At 39.3% G+C, this 16,717-nt stretch overlaps 1 protein-coding gene across 5 annotated transcripts in view; it reads right to left on the bottom strand.

The window, feature by feature from the left end:
• The window catches only part of HMG20A (high mobility group 20A), a 38,947-nt gene that overhangs the window by 18,095 nt on the left and 4,135 nt on the right, over positions 1-16,717 (bottom strand). The window contains exon 1 of one of the 5 annotated variants that reach the window (XM_085588468.1): positions 16,094-16,173. The exons of 3 other annotated variants lie outside the window; for them this stretch is intronic. The gene's annotated coding sequence lies outside the window, so the exon portion shown is untranslated. Of the gene's footprint in view, positions 1-1,223; positions 1,366-16,093; positions 16,174-16,717 lie in introns of those variants that run through there. One more of the 5 variants, XM_085588467.1, reaches the window with a different exon arrangement.

The raw sequence follows: 16,717 nt of genomic DNA, 5'->3' as shown, positions 1-16,717 counted from the left end.
AATTTCTTGTCCAGATTTTCACAATTAATCTGTATGTGCAGTTGAGAACACAGCTATTTAGAGTATTTTATCTTCAATCCCATAGAACAGTTGCTGAAACAAATGGTTTAAGGACTGCATATTTCTCATTGAATACAAACTACCCCCAGATTAGAAGTACTTCCATTTGTAACCTTGTGGCCTGTCATGGGAATTTAATGTGAGAGATGAAATCCAAAGCTTAATTAATTTATCCCCTTCTTTACTAAAATACAAAACTGTTGTATGTTAGTGAAAAAAAACCAAACAAAATCAAAAAGCCTTAATAAACTCACTCTACAATTATATGTTGCCAGTTCAGGCCACTTTGAAGGGCCATACTACTTAAATTCCTGTTCCTTCAATTCCAGAGTCCCCTTTGATGAGCAGCAGATACTCCACTCAATTACTGCTGTCCCTTTCATCCAGAACATTTGGGCTCTGGGAGTGAGGGACTGAGGAGCTATCACCTCGTACTGCTTTCTCCTGGGCTGGTGTGCCTTCTACCCAGCACTGAAATCCAAGTGATCTGAGAATAAAATCCTGCTCCATGCTTTGAATATTAGATGTGTTTTCCTGTATCCCTCCCCAGTTTCAAAGGTAAATATTTTCTACAAACAGAGGTCACTGTTTCTTGCATCTTATGGATTTTGCAGATCTCTATCACAAGTACAACATGGATGACATTCATCCTTTTCTCTTCTGCTTTTGCAACTCTTGAGATCCTTAAGCATCCCATCATCCTGACTCTCTGGAAAATAATTAAAGCTAAGCAGAGTACTCCTAGGTGGTTCAGACATGGGTCTCTAGCAGAGGAACACCTTTTCTTGTTTACAGAAAAGGTTCATCCGGGAGTGAAGAAACTGAATTCCTCTGCCTCTACAAACCAAGGATTGAGAACAGTTTTGGGGGCTCTGCCTTAGAGCTGTGGCACAGCTGAAGACTGACCAGCAAAGGGCTCTCAGGATGCTCAGGGATCTAAAGCAGCTGGTCTGTAAGGGATGGTGAGGGAAAGGGGCTTGCTCAGTCTGGCAGAGGGCCAGTTTAACAGAGCCTAAAGGTACTGGGTGGAAGTGGCAGAGATAACAGAACCAAATTCTCCCCAGCTATATTGGCTTTGCAGGTTCACGTTGGACACCAGGAAGTGTTCCCAGAGAGGTGGAGTCCATCCTGGCAGACTTTAAATGCTAGAAGCTGTAACTGACCTCAACTAATGATGGCAACAGTCTTGCTCTGAGTGGGAGGCTGGACTAAGATGACCTCCCTCCAGATGTCCCTTCCAAGCAACATCTGCAGTTCTATGAGTCACAACTCCATATTATGGGTTTTTTTCAAATACCAGCATCTCTGACAGGAAAAGAAAGACAAATAATATAATGCCAGGAGGAGATGAAGGTGCAAACAATACCTCCTCACACATGAATAAGAATCTACACACATAGAAAAGAAACTACATAAGAGCTGGAACTTTATGTATATGTATCACAAGAAACCTGAAAATTCAACTGATTTGAAAATTATGCTCTTCACTGCCCAGGAAGCTGTTTAAGCACAGCTTCTAAACATACAACATAAATTGCTTCATGTAGCTATCATCTAAGAGGGAAATTAAGTTCTGCTTCATGTTGCACAATATTAATCGGTCAAAAATCCTAAATTATGGTTTTCAAAAAACAAAGCCTAAGCAATTATGCCCATTGTGACCTTCTCACCAGGTCCTGATCTGTCTGCTCACATCTGGCCCAAGCTCACTTTCAAACTGCAGAGAGGCAGCTGGACACCAACCTTAACAACATATAAACAGAACTCAAACACAGGAAGCCAGGAGAACATACACTTTTTTAATTTAACCCATATGCTTTAGACAGTAACTCTTTCTGATGATGCTGACCCACATCCTAAAGAAAAAGTAACATCAGTGAATTTACAATGGCTTTTAATCAGCTCCAGCAAGCAAGAAAACAAAACAGCTCCCCTAAAACTCACTGAGAGCAGATGGGAACCTACACAAGTCTTTCAGTCCCATTTCTCAGGGGCAACCCTCCCATACCCCTGTTCCAAAATCACAATCCCCTTAGTTTCAGCCCCACTGCAGAGCTCCATGTTTATTGAGACACATTTAACTATATTCAAGGCAACAGAAACAATGTAATTTTGTTTTCAAGTGGCTGGAACATATACCCTATTTTCATTTTTTAATTGTGTCTACCCAAATGCAAAAACGAAACTGCTGTTAAACCCTAAACCCTACCAGCCCTACAGTTCAATGCAGGGAAGCATCTCCTCCAAATAAAACTAATTTAAACTGGAGCAGCTCTGAGCTGACTGTACTGCTACACTACTGGCTGTGTTGGCTCAAGAAAGCAACCAGCTACACATGAATAGAGAGACTGATTTATTAATTAACAGCAGTATTTGACAGGATTCCAAAGGTTCAACCAACACATACACTAGCCTTAGATAAACCTCTATATGAGCCTAGAAAAAAATCCTACATTATCAAAAATGTAGCCTAATTTATCTTTTCCTTTCCCTCTCTTTCCTTATCAATTATGACTTCATGACACAGAAACTGGACAACAGTATTTTGTAACTTTCAGTTTAAACTTTTCAGCTGGACGCTTTGGGTGCATGCCACAGAGATCATATTTATATGAAATTGTACAGTGTACCAATATGGTCTGAGAAAATTAATCAGGAAATGACAGCAAAACTTTTACAGCATAAAGATCTGAGTGCTACTACACACGTCAAGGATCAAACAGTGGGCAATTAAATCAACCATTCAAAACCAGAATATGGTTTAAATAACCTTTCTTAATTTCTTCTCACATTACCTTTCGTAGGCCATGATATGTAATTATTATTCTAGTAGTAAAGATAAAAAGAGGAGTTACATTTTGCATAGATTGAAAGCTACCATATGATCAAATTTCTAATCATATCTGTACAGCAGAGAGGAAAATTCAGAAGCAGGTAGCTTTAAAATGAGGGTGAGAACAAATCCATGGCTGGAGCTAGACAGAATTATTCACTTTCCCACAATATTACTGTGGCTGTACTGTTCACAGCACATGCAAGGACATGACAAAATTCAAGGGCCTTTTACACACGCTATAAATGAAGGGTAAAATTTGCCACAGTCAACCTTTTCGTCGAAGCCATCAGGAACAGCAAAAATGCCATTTAAAATGTGCAACAATTTTATGCAGCAGACCACCTCAGCCCAGCCCAGGCGCGTTGTCCTGTGTCAGGGCAGCTGCCACGCTGTCCCCTCCTCGCCGGCACTGGGGCTCACCCCGCCGAGTCTCCTCGGAGCCGGGCACAGCAATGCCCGCAGGATGTTCCTGCCCCGCAAAGCGCCCCCGGCCGCTGTGCTCGGGCAGTCACACCGGGAGCGGCGGGGCCTGCACCTGTGAGAACCCCAGCCTTGCTTTGGGGCCTCATGTGGTGGTGAAATTCCTCCTCCAACCCGTGCTTCCAAAGAAAAACTCCGCAGGCTTAGCTGTTCGGTCTCAAGGCAGTTTATTGCTAGTTATCTAACAGATTATGTTCTTGGACTGCAGCTATTTGATCAGTGGCCTGGGTAGAGGCACACACACACACTGACATCCTCTCTATCTGCTGTCTTCTTCGTCTCTCCCCCCGCCCAGGGCTGCTGCTATCTTTTATAAGATATATTACGTATAACATGTTTACAATTATTCCCCAATACCTACTACCTATGTTGCCAAGTGTTTTTCTACTCTAAACCAATCTGTGAGTGCCAACATCACCAAGAACATGGAGGTAAGGAAGAAGAAGGAGGAAGAACAGGATCAGCCCACTTTCCTCCATCTTAGAACTTCTGACCCCCATGTACAAAGTGAAAACCCCCCCTGTACAAGTGTTAAAACCCCCCTGTACAATACTAAAAAAATTTCCCCTCTACTTTGTAACTACTTATACTATACTATCTAACCTTTTGTGACTGCTAGTTCCACCTCCAAAGTTGGTAATTCATTCCATGGCTCAAACTCAAAATCACAGCTGTTTTTCAGTTGTCTGCCAGGGTCTAGAATGCTTCTGACCAAGGCCTGGAACCTCTAAAAATGTCTGAGAGACATTTTGAGTTCCCACATGCACCGACCTGCTCACCGACCTGCTCAGCCCAAGGCCAGGCAGCCTGAGATGCCCCTGAACACTGGCAAAAGGGGCAACAGCCCTTAACAATGTTGCCTTTTCAATGGCTACATTACAACAGGTAATCTTATGAACAATAAAAAAAAAAAAATTACTAAACTCTTTAGCCATCCAATTACAACGTAAAGTTATTTATTATGGTTAAGCATATTTAAATATGAAGTCAGCATCAGAAATCCAACTTACAGGCTGATTATAAAACACTGCAGGAGTTCCAATTACCTCATCACCAGCTCTAGTTTTAGAAACATTACTGCTGAGTGGAGAATTTTTCTCCTCAAGTCTCTCATCCCCCTTTGCCAGAATAAGTATGTCCAAATTTTACCATTCAGAGGCTAACAGATTACAAAAAAAATAATCAGCTGCTACATGACAGAAGGGTCACAGTAATCCTTATCTCAGCATCAGAATCCAAGCACTTCAGAATACAAACAATAATCTAAATTCACTGAGAGAAAAAACCCACAGGACCATCACTTCCTCTGCCTTTACACAAGTAACCAGAACATCAGAAACAAACCTGAACTAGGTCCATCTCCTTTTAAAACCACAATGCTTTTGGAGCTGTCAGAGAAAGTTCTGATTCCTCTGGCAGAACCTTTTCTTTCATCAAGCTGTAGCAGAAGCACATTATCCAAAATACTTCACTGCAAAAAAATCAGATTTTACTTTTTCCCTACAGGCAACTCATTGGACAAAGGTTTTTGTGACTAGGAAAACTGCAAGTTCAATCTAATGGGATGAAGGTTTTTCTGTCAAAAAAAAATTTTTGTCAGAAAATATGTACCAGAGAATAGCCAATTGCTTTTATTTTTACTTCTTGCCAGTAAAAACAAAGAAACACTATAGATCAAAATAGAGACTTGTAGGAAAAAATTCCAGAGTTCCACTGCATTTCCAAGCAGCTTAAGGAAAGAAGGGAAAGATGTAAAGCTTAGGTTTATGTTTAGTTTAATTGGGTCTTTGCAGCAAACACTAACAAAGCTATTCATACTCTGACCTTAGAAACAGCTGTCAAACATGTATTTTAAAAACACAAGTGTTCCATTTTGCAACCTACTCTTATTTATATAAAAGGCTTAGGGTGAGGCACATACAAGATATCTCTCATATATATATATATACACGTGTGTGTGTGTGTGTGTTTGTGTAAAACCTTGCTGTTCTCTGGAACAAAAGCCACAAGAAGGGTATATACTCAATTCTCCAGACAAAGACAAGAACAGCCCCACATTGATTCTCTTCCTTCAAATACATGAGTGGAATTTTGCATTACCAATAAACCAGCTTTTAAATCACTTCAAGGAAAACAAAAGGCCATAATGAGAAAAATAATTGTGCTATAGATCCCTGGATAGCTAAAACCAGTAACTGTGGTTACCTCTGGTATCCAGAGGGAAGGCTTTGCTATCTAGCCCTTCACTGGAGTATTACACACCTATGGATTAGGATAGTTCCTTTTATTCTGAATTAACTTTGTTCACAATAGCATCAATTGCCATTTAATCTAATACCATTAACAGATACAATTCTGCAAAATTAATTTAATTCTCACGTTACAGATCTCACATGAGAAAACAGAAACCGTTCAGATCACAAGAAATAAGTCCCAGAATAAATCTTGAGAATTTGTTATTTTTCATTAATCACTCTACCTAAAGTAAGCCCAACAGATGACTACCAGGGATGGGAGTGGGTTTTGTAAGCTGCCCATAAAAATGTCTTCTGAATTTCCAGAAGAAATACAAGCAATTTAGTCTACTTCTTTACCTGCTCTGCCACTTGAAAATTCCTCTGGGAGCTGAGGACCTCGTATCTCACAGGACAAAGTTTTCCAACAGCTCCTTTCCCACTAAGGAGGCACAGAGGCACCCCATAACACCCCACAGGCAGCAGCTCCAGGGCATCACAAAGGGCACCCGGAGCACAGACACCTCCTGAAGGGCAGCAGCCATAAATCAGCCAGCCCTCCCCAGGGCCTCACCTTGCCAGCAGGGAGCAGAGGCTACTGCCCTTCACAACTGCAGCTCCCCTCCTCTGATCATTTATGTCTGTACCACTCAATCACTCACTGCTCGTGCAATGCAAACATAAAAGTGCCATAAGCCAAGCAGTTTATTAAAAAATGTAAATTAACAGACTGAAATTTTACGTGATGTTTACTCAGTTCAAACATTTACAAGCATCACACCAGTGAAACAAAAAACAGTATTAATTAATGCTTGAGGAATACTTTGCTTTAAAATGCCAAACAAGTATTCTGAACTAGAGATAACTGAATGTCAAGGAATCCTAATTGGGACTGGCTGGTGGAATGCAAAGTCACATATTTGAAAATAAAATCATTGAAGACTGCATATACCTGATGAGATTGGAAAATCATTTTAAAGCTATTTAGCACCTCTGCTCTTCCTCAAAGCTTTATTCATCACAGAAGTTGTAGAGGAGTAGAGCATATACTCCAAGCTCACTTATATTCTGCAAGAGGAAGCTCTGGCTGCTGCCACAGAGGAATACAGATGGGAATTTTTCATGCACATACCCACCAGAACAAGTCATTACGGCCACTTTACAGAATATGGGGTCGAATACTTTGGATGTGAGAATATACTGAGAAAGGGATTGAGTATATACTTAAAAGAATTACTCACCACAGGCATCATGACCCAACACAAAAGCATCTACTCTGACCTCAAAAGCCACAAAGACAGCATGGAACTGGATATTTTAAATGCACTGATATGGGTACAGGGACAAAGGTTAGAGGAAATGAAGTGTGGGAAGAGTCAGTGATTCTCACACAAAACAAGCAACTCATTCTGCCTGTTTTCAGAGAAGATTCATCTTTAGAAAAAAATATGACATGTCAGCTTCCATACATTTTTGTTCTTACTTTCTTGCTGTTGCCATACAACAAAACAAGCATTTCATTCCAACATAAAACAAGCAAGTTTGAACCCTCAAGCCCATCATGTAGAAGAAATTACAATTTTCTATAGCCTTAGTCGTGCAAAATAACAGGCATATAAATCTGAACAACAGAACTGCTATTAGCAAATACTTTCAACTAGCAAAAATAGTGAAGAACTGGGTTGGGCCATTTATTTCTAATCTGGCCTTAAAACTCTCTGGGACTAGTTAAATATGTATCAGGAATTAAAGTTTGGAGAGACATTGCATGAAGTGAACCAAAATCTCTTTTCAGCCATCTTGCAGTCCCACATGATACCATTGGTATCACAGGATAAAAATTGTAAAGGCCTTGGAAACACACTGAGGGAAAAACTAATAAGGAAAGTGAGCACACAGGAACAGACAAGAGGTTCGTGTAAGCATCAATACACCTGTGGACACTGCTTACAAAACCTTGTCTGGATTCCTGAAAAGGAATAGAAAAGACAGCCCAATCCTGCCAAAGCATCCTATCCAGGAACAGCAATCAGCTTCTTTGACCACTGTTAACAAGATATAAAAGCTGTCTATGTTCACAGACAAAATGTGTTAAAATGGATACGAGAGAAAAAGACTACATCAATAACAAAAATTCAGGAAAATTTAGAAAGACAAACCTTATGCTCTAAACTAGGCACAAACCAGGATACCCCTCTCAGTACCAAAGGGAGAGCTTGCAGAAATTTTAAAATCATACAAAATCCATGTACTTCCATGGCTCCATAAAATAATTAATTTAAATCAACAGCAGAATACAGATAAGTTGGACTAAAGCTTTCCCTATACTCATCTTCATCTAAAAGCAAGAGGAAAAGACAATATTTAGCATCATGAATGGAAAACAAGGGAAAAAACAACAAAAACATAAAGCTGCTGGAGTGGTCTGACTGTTCTCCAGTGTAAAGCAATAAATAAGAGACCCAGAGATGCATGGGAGGGATAGGAATATGCAGGCAGGCAGAAGGCATGTTTTTGGAACACCTGCACCATACATAATGAAAAAAAGTTCATTTTGGAGCTGAAATAGGATTGAGAAAAAAGTATCCATGCCAGCAGTGTGCCTAACTATCATAGGCTGAGTGCTTGGAACAGCAGCTAAACATTTGCAGTATTGCACCTGATCCTCAGACTGTCTCCAGTAGCCCAAAGAAACTGCTCTGAGGGCAGTGGTGAACTTCCTCCTGCAGCCTCTTCTTTGTGCCTCTCCTGTCATATCACAGGCAAAAAGGCAAACAAGGTGAGAGAAAAACGGTAAGAGCAGAGTATCACTGTCTAGAGCTTGAAGCCAAAGAGCAAAGAACCACCTGGGAAAAGCACATCCAAGACTTAATCTGCTCTTCCAACTTCCCTTTTCCACAGCTGCTCCTCATATGCTGGAAACAAGAAACTGCAGGTGGAAAACATGCACAAGCTTTGAAAAATAGAGCTGATCAAAGCCCTCAATAAATTTAGCCCTAAAAGAGAATGTAAATCTTTGCAAACAGGTTGATGATTGAACAGACCTGAGGATGGAGGTCTCACACAACACAATGTCTTCAAGCACTTGCACTTGGAAGGATTCCTAATTTATGTTTAGTTACAAGTGTTCTGAAAGATATTTGGCATTCAGGTTTGAGTATTTACCATATTTAGCAAACAGCAGATTTATACTGCTTTTACATTTCTTCTGCATGATTTCATTTCTATATATATTTGTTAAGTAAATATGGTTCCTCTGAGCTAAAGCAGAAATATTATCCCAATACCCTTATATATCAGTAGAGATGCACAGCTGGCTTAAAGGTCATAAAGGAAACCTCCCAAAGCTAAGAATACAACCAAACTTCAGAAACGAACTCTACTCTGAAGCACTACCAATCTTAACCTTTATTTTGGACATCTCAACTAATTGTTAGTCTTTGCTTGGTTTCTGAGATCTCAAGTCACGCTGAGACTCTGACCTGAATACACATCATGCAATTCTTACTGCAAAGAGAAGTAAGAACTAAAGTCTTTGTGATCCTTGCAAAAGGTCAGCAACACTCTGGTTAACACAGCATTAAACAGTGGGAAAGTGGAAAAACATTTCTATTTTCAAAAGGGCTACAACATGGATTTCACCTCAGTATAATATCCTAACCTGAAGTTCATTGCCTTGAGCAGAAACAGACAAAGCCAAGTGGTGGAAAACAAGAGTTCAGGCACTACTGTCTTTTTGGATTTGTGGAGCCTAAACATTTTACAACAGAAGTGCAAGTACAGAAAAGTTACATTCTTTGATTACCTTTTGCACTCTGTTAGAAGTAAGCACACAGATTAGCTGAGGATCAAATACCACATTTAATCCCCAAAGTTAGCTCAAGAGCTTTGAGTTAGACAACTGCCTTCTCAGTCACCAGCGCTCCCTTTTCCTTTAAAAAGACTCCTCTGAAAAAGCACTCATTTATGTTCTGCTCCTCCCTACATCTCCTAAAACAAAGGCAAAAAAGCATGATACTGCTTTTTAGACATTATCTTTTTAAAAGTAAAAGGTCTTCAGATTTTACAAAAACTTCAATTATATTTGAGCTTATAGATGTCCTGAGATAAAACATTTATTACAATAAAGGACGCTTATTTTTCCTTTAACAGTCTCCCAAAACAGCTAATTCCCACCCTGGAACTGTTTCCTGACCTCTAGAAAGGGTCATCTATGTATAATACTAGACAAAATATGGCCACAGCATTCCAAAGCTCCGTGGTAAGATCACCAAAAAGAATTCAGCAGGTTTAGTTCACATCTCAACTGAGCTTTGTTTTTCATGACAGAACAGACACTCAGAAGGAAGTGTTAGGTCTGAGTGAAGCCTCACCTGGCTGCTGTAAGCAGCACACACTGATCCTTCAGCAGTGAGGACATCCCCAAAACACAGGTCACCAGTCCCATTGCTGCCTGATCAGCAACAGCAATAAGGAAATCTCAGAGCAGGTTGCATTGTGTAAATAAAGAATCCTGGCAGAAGATACTGCACCAGTCTCTACTTAACACCTCCCATCCACAGCACAGCAAGCCCAGGTCTTAGAGTTTAGCATATAGGAAACAAGCAGTTTATTATTTGAAACTGTGCCAAGTAACCAAGCTGAATAGGAAATCCTGTTTGAAATTTCAGTTTGTAAAAATTGTGGGTTTTGACAATTGAAGTGTATTTCATTTACAGCTAACAGTTCAATTAAAAAGAAGCAAAAACATTAATTCACTTCACAATGACATTTTCTTCTACTCAAGTATCCGTGTCTTAATCTGCATGAACTAATTTGTATTCCTATTTAAAATGTCTTTCTCAATAACACTTGATGACATCACCTAATAGTTACACATTTTATACACAAATATCTCCTAAGTATACAAAAAAATTCTGAAGATTCCAACTAGTTTTTTGATTAAGATCCACCCAGCCAAGCACATGTGACAGTTTCTTTGTTGGCTGCCCCTGCCCAGCTGAAGGGAAAAAAAAAAAGGAAACAATGTGAGAAAGATACTAATTTTCTGTTACACTGAATTAAACCTACTCCCAGAAATAAAGAGACACATCTCTTGCAATATGCACATTTAATGATTCCAAGTTTAGACTAGAAGTGGCTTCTAGAGGTCGTTTGGTCCTAACACCTACTCAAAACCAAGGTGAAGGTCATCTTTATGCCAGAGACCATATTACACCGCCTGGCTCAAATCCTGATCAACACTGATTTCAATCATCAAATGCCCTCAGCTGCTTTGGTATTTTGCTAGGAAGGTTACTAAGAGCTGAAGAAATAAGCACTGCTTATTCTCAGGACACAGAGAGTGATGGATGGAAGACAGGACAAAAGCAGCTGAAAAAGCCCTTACAGTGGCCATAGGAAAAGAGGTGTATCAGACAACACCTTCTCCAGTCCTGACGAAACTGGAGGGACAGGAGAATAAAAGAACACCAGAACAGAGAGAAAGTTTTCATTTTATTCATCTATTAACCAGAAAAACCATCAAGAACAACCTTAGCAAGGAATCCAGGCTCTTCTCTCCTATTAGTGAAGCTAGAGCTGGACTTCCAATACTGACCCTAATCAAAGACCTCCTCAGCCTTTGAATTAAGCTCAAGTTTACTCTCAACTCTGAGTACAATAAGCAGTATTTACCCCTCAGACCATTTCAACAAACTGTAAAAAACAATGACGAGCTGCCATTTCCAAGAGAAGTCCCACGTTAGGCTCACTTCACAGAACCAACTTCCAGAGAGTTCAATAAGGTTTAATTCAGTAGAAGCTTTAAGCAGGTTCTTTTTATTTTCTTCAAATGGAAAGCTTAGCTCAGGGCCGCTGTGTTTGTCACTCCACTAACTAGTCCACTTGTTCAATCTGTCCTTCAAGTGGAAGGCCAGCAAAATGAGCTGCACACACTTTCACAAGATTATAGGGACAGATGACTGAGGGACCAAGAAGATATTGTAACATCAAGCCCTTCATCACCTATGAGCAAAGGAAGTTCTCATTTCTAGCCTGACAGAGGATATATTGTTATCTGCATGACAAAAGGGCTTTTAATCTTAAAAGAAATAGCCAGCACTATATGAAAAATTGAAGAGACATTCTATGCCAAAGCTGGATTATGAATCACCAACTAACACTCCTGCCACCAGCAGCACGAAACCATCTCTGCAGTGATACTCAAGCCCTACCTGAATAACTGCTGCAGTAGTTAACACACTTGCAAGCCCCCTCTACATTCAACACCCAAAAAGCAACTGATTTGTCAACCATTTCACTGATTTGACACTTCTCTATTCTTTCAATAAATTGCTATTCTATTTCTTGTCTGGTTTTGTCGATGCTGTCATGTTTCTTTGCATTTCATTTACCTTTTAAATGCTAAATTATTTAGCAGTCTCAAGTCACAGTAAATTCCAGGAAACTCCTTCATCTGATGTGAAAAACCTCCAATTGCTCAAATTTCTGTATTTTTAATTACAATAGTATAGAAATAGATCCAAAAACTGAGATGCTACAAAGCAGTATAGAAGCAGACACTCAAGTCTCAAAACTACGACTATGACAGACACATTTCCTATTACAGGCAGACAACAGATTTGAGTAAAATTTATCTACAGGACAGACCTTTTCTAGGTTAACTTCCAGGGAATGTATTGCTGCACTACCACAATCCTGACTCATCACTTGCCCTGTCTTCTACTGATCAGTCTACATTCGCACAAGCTGGAAGGAAAACACCCAGCCATGCACCAGAGTTAGAGACCAGCAGGTCCCTGCATTAATCGCTCAAATGTCTCCATAAAAAGTCAATTACAGACACTGAGCTGACAAACATTACTGATGTTAGACTTGTGAATAAGGAATTGCCTCAATAAAGAAATTGTATCAATAAGGAAGATTAACTTTTCTAATGTGATTCCCAGAAGTCTATAATATAAAGACACTAAGATAAAAGCTGAAGTCTATCTTTTTAAAAAAAGTATCCAGCCTTTAGTATGCATTTGAAATCTGTCTTCCCACTCTTCCTCACTATAAAAATGTAAACCCTTTGTATGTGGTTATTTGAATATTGTACTTTTCCATGTAACAGCAATGTGAGAACATAAATTTGAAAAACGTGCTGAAAAGTTCCTTGTGATCAGTTACTTTCTGCATGCCTTGCAAACCCTTCCTGATAAATGTCTGTTCTGTAATTCCCTTGAGAACTACTCTGTTGAAATTACTTTGGGACAGAATGCATGTTTTTACAAGTGGCAATAAAATTATATAAATAACTTACCTAAAAAAATCCAAACATGTAAAGTGTATTTCTATAGAGAAAATTGAAGTAAGCCATCTGTAACAGAGTTCAGTTTTTCATACTTGCAATGAACTTTACATTTTTTAAGGTTAAAATAATATTAACAGAAAAGATTTCTCAAGTAAGAAAAGTATCTTTGATATTTGGAAAATTTTCACATCACTACATATTCAAAACAATCCACATAAAGTCTCACAGTCTAAATTTAATTTGCAGTTATGCTATAGGCTTTTATATCCTAATGTAAACAGAAGAGCAATCAAATCTTATGTCAAGACAAAGACCACTTAGGTAGTTTAATACAAATACCTGCTAAGTTTTTATACTTTCCAAAAATTTCCTGGGCCAGAATTAAAAAAGTTTCTTTCCTTATTAACAAAGCTGCAGTACAGCCACAGGAACAGGCCAGAGGGAATGACTGTGATCACTGTGACCCATTTAATACCAGGCACTACCGTCTGCTAAAAAACAAAAATACAGAGAAATTCAAACCTTCATCATGGCTACCCAGTCTTGTTTTAAAGTAAAAAGCATCACTACAGCAGCTGTCCCATGTGGCACTTATGCACATAGTAAATTTGTACAACTTCTTACTGCAGCTGTCATGTAGATTTTGTTATGATTTCACAGGTTAGACCCTATAAGCTAAGAGCCTGCATCAATAAACTCTGATTAAGTTATCTGATAAATGCATCATTTCAAGAAGTTAAACAAAGCTGCACCTGCCTGTATTTTTAGGAGTTAAAATATGCCTTAAACTCATGTTCAAACTGATCTTCCAGTGTGCTAGCAACCCTTTCTGAATCCCAAGTGCCAGTGCCAGCAGGAGACACATATTATACCTTGCCTGTTAAGATTCTTCTGTACTCTTATTTATACCTAAGGCTTAGCTGCTCAAGCTTCACTAAATGCTAATGCTCCCAAGCTGGATTATCCCGTCACCTCCAACACCTCTTCATGTCAATGCTTCCAAGGAGGCTTTCCCAGCCCACACCCATCCAGAACTATGCTTGCTTTAATGGGACCAAATATCAAGTCTGGTTTGCTTGAGTACATTCTTTAAAAACAGAAAGCTGAGCCAGGTTAGTCAACCACAACTACTGAAAAAGCACTTGTCACATTACCTCTCCACAAATAACCCAGAAGTTTTAAATTGATGGCATTTTGCTCAAAACATCGAATTTCAGCAAGCAGTATGAATCATGCACTATCTGTTACTTGAAATTGACATTTAAAAAGCAGGGATCAAACTAATATGATTCAGAAGCTTTTCTCTCACTTTCTTTTTCCTATATTTGGAGCTTTAAGAAAAAAATATTTGTGCTTCTAACATGTTTGGTGTTAGTGAACAATTTACAGAATCCTGATGATGCCACACGATTTATACACTGCTATCAACTGACACAGAATGGGAAACTGGCAACATACTGGTGGCCCGAGTTGAAAAAGGCCTGAAAATTGTATTTCTCTAATGCTCAAGCTTTGTGTATTTTGATACAACCTAGATTTTGATAGCTTACAAAGTAGTAACTCGCTGCTGCAAAGAGGAAGGTCTTGCCCTCTCCCGCTTTCTCAGCTGGTTACAGCTTACTGGACATTTTACAGAGGTACTTAACTCCCTAACTCTTCCTTTTGGGAGAATCCCAGGAAAGTGAGGAGGCTCAGGATCTTTAACTAGACAGAGTTGAAAGGAAGGGCTCAAAGAAATACCAGGGCTAATTAAAAAAGAATGTGTATGGGAACTCCCACTGCCATGCGTGGTAAAGTCATATTAAGCTTTAAGAGCCACCTCCAATCACCCAAGAAAACTTTTTGGATTCATTCTGCCAGCAGTGGGCTGTAGTTTTCACAAGATACCAAGAGAAGCATCCAGAAAGGTCCTCTGCCTGCATGAAGACAAGCCAGGTGCTGGAAGGTGCAGACACCAGCTGTCCACTGCCTAAGGCTACAGTTTCACTGCAGCCTAAGCCTGTTGAGCTACCAACTACTCCTAAAGCATCATCTTTCAGCCTGGCACCTGTTCCCTGGACAAATCACATGGTGGTTCAACATGCTGAAGAAACAGAAGAGCATTTAGTTCATTTACCATATTAGTTTATGCCAAATGAAAGGGTGAAATGGCTCAGCAAAGGATCCAACAAGCAGCTGGCAGAGGAAAAAAGGATGTGAGTAACACAGCCAGGAGTTAGTGATGTACATTGCTATAACTCCACAGGCTGCGATTCAACTCTCCCTAAAATTCTACTGCTGCCAGAAACGAAGAACATTTGAAGCTATTCCAGTAACAGAGGGCCCCAAAATAGTCTTAAGTGGGGCAAAACATGATTACCAGAAAAATATTAGGATTATATCATAAACTGACATGACTTTTTTCTCCCCTTTCCAATTAAAAGCAAAACATTTATTCTCCTGATGAAAGATGAGATTCTTCCCCATAAGTCTGGAAAAAGAACTTCAATTATACAATTCAGATTAATTTCTTCCTATTATTTATTATACTGGCTTGCCATATTTTACATGAATTGCAGCAATTTCTTATCTTAAGCTCAACAAAGAGTAGTTGGAGTCTATTCTGCCTTCTGCCATGTTTCTCACATATTGAAACAGTGAGGAGTTAGTCAAATATTGGTTCTCTCAATCTCATTTCAGCAGCAGCAAGAGTCATGTGCAAGAGCAGCTACAACATAATGCAGCAAATGCACCCGGAGCCAGCACTCTGCTCCAAAAGATTTTAGTAGGTTTCCTATGATAGTTACTGACTAGATGTCAGAGCTGGAAAAAAAATGCATTCCAATATGTCTATATTTCAGGACTTTTGGAGATGCTGAAGATTTGCTCCTCTGCTCTAGAAATCCCACAGAATTTGTGATTATTGAGATATTCCAACATGATGCTTGTATATTTGAAGAGATGGTAGCTTTAAATTAAATATCCTACTTCAGTAAGTCTTGCTATTTTATCTTTTAGGTATCAGAAGGTGTCTTTGTCAATGTCCTGGATAAGTGAAAATTCAAACAAGGCACATTATTTTTACACTAAGATGGGGAAAACTAGGGCATAAGAGCAGCACTGTACCCAGGGTAAAATAAAAGTAAGGAAACAACACCCCTAAAACTACAAACTACAAAGCTTGTACTCCAAGATTTCTTCTCTTACCTCCCTGTGCCACTATCCTGCACTGGGTAGTGCTCCTAACTCCCCAGTTTTCCTGGCAGAAATGCAATGTTAGCACACTCCAGATCTGAAAGTGTGAGAGAAGATTCACAGTTTACTGTTTCCAGTGCACGGCTCCGTGTTGATCTGTTTTCTCTCCTGCATAGTCTCATACCATTACCAGAACTTGTCTTGCCACAGCTCTCTCCCCACTGCTTTCCCAACTATGGAGACTGACACTTTCCATATATTGTAAGGCACAGCATATCCTCAATACTGATATGGGACACTAATTCTGTTACATCAGCGATTCAGCCTTTGATGAACATAGAGTTATGGCCCAGACATCAGTCTGAAATTACCTAGCCTATTCTTACACAAAGTCCATTCTCTCAAAATCTCTTCCATTTCCATTACTAAATATTTTGTCAATTACTAGATTTCAGCAAACAATACTCCAAAGTTAAGAAGAAACACACCACCTTATATCCAAGGCTTCAAAACAGCAGCCAAGGGAATTTCAAGAGGAACAAATCATTTAATTCTTAAGTAACAAACACAAAAATTCACAAAAAACTCACTAATTCATGCCATACTACTTACATAAAATAAAAGGAACTATAGACC

The sequence above is a fragment of the Lonchura striata genome, chromosome 10 (assembly GCF_050655825.1).
Source record: "Lonchura striata isolate lonStrDom1 chromosome 10, ASM5065582v1, whole genome shotgun sequence".
NCBI classification, from domain to species: domain Eukaryota; kingdom Metazoa; phylum Chordata; class Aves; order Passeriformes; family Estrildidae; genus Lonchura; species Lonchura striata.
Note: the sequence above shows the minus strand (reverse complement) of the source record. Positions and strands in the feature narration are given on the sequence as shown.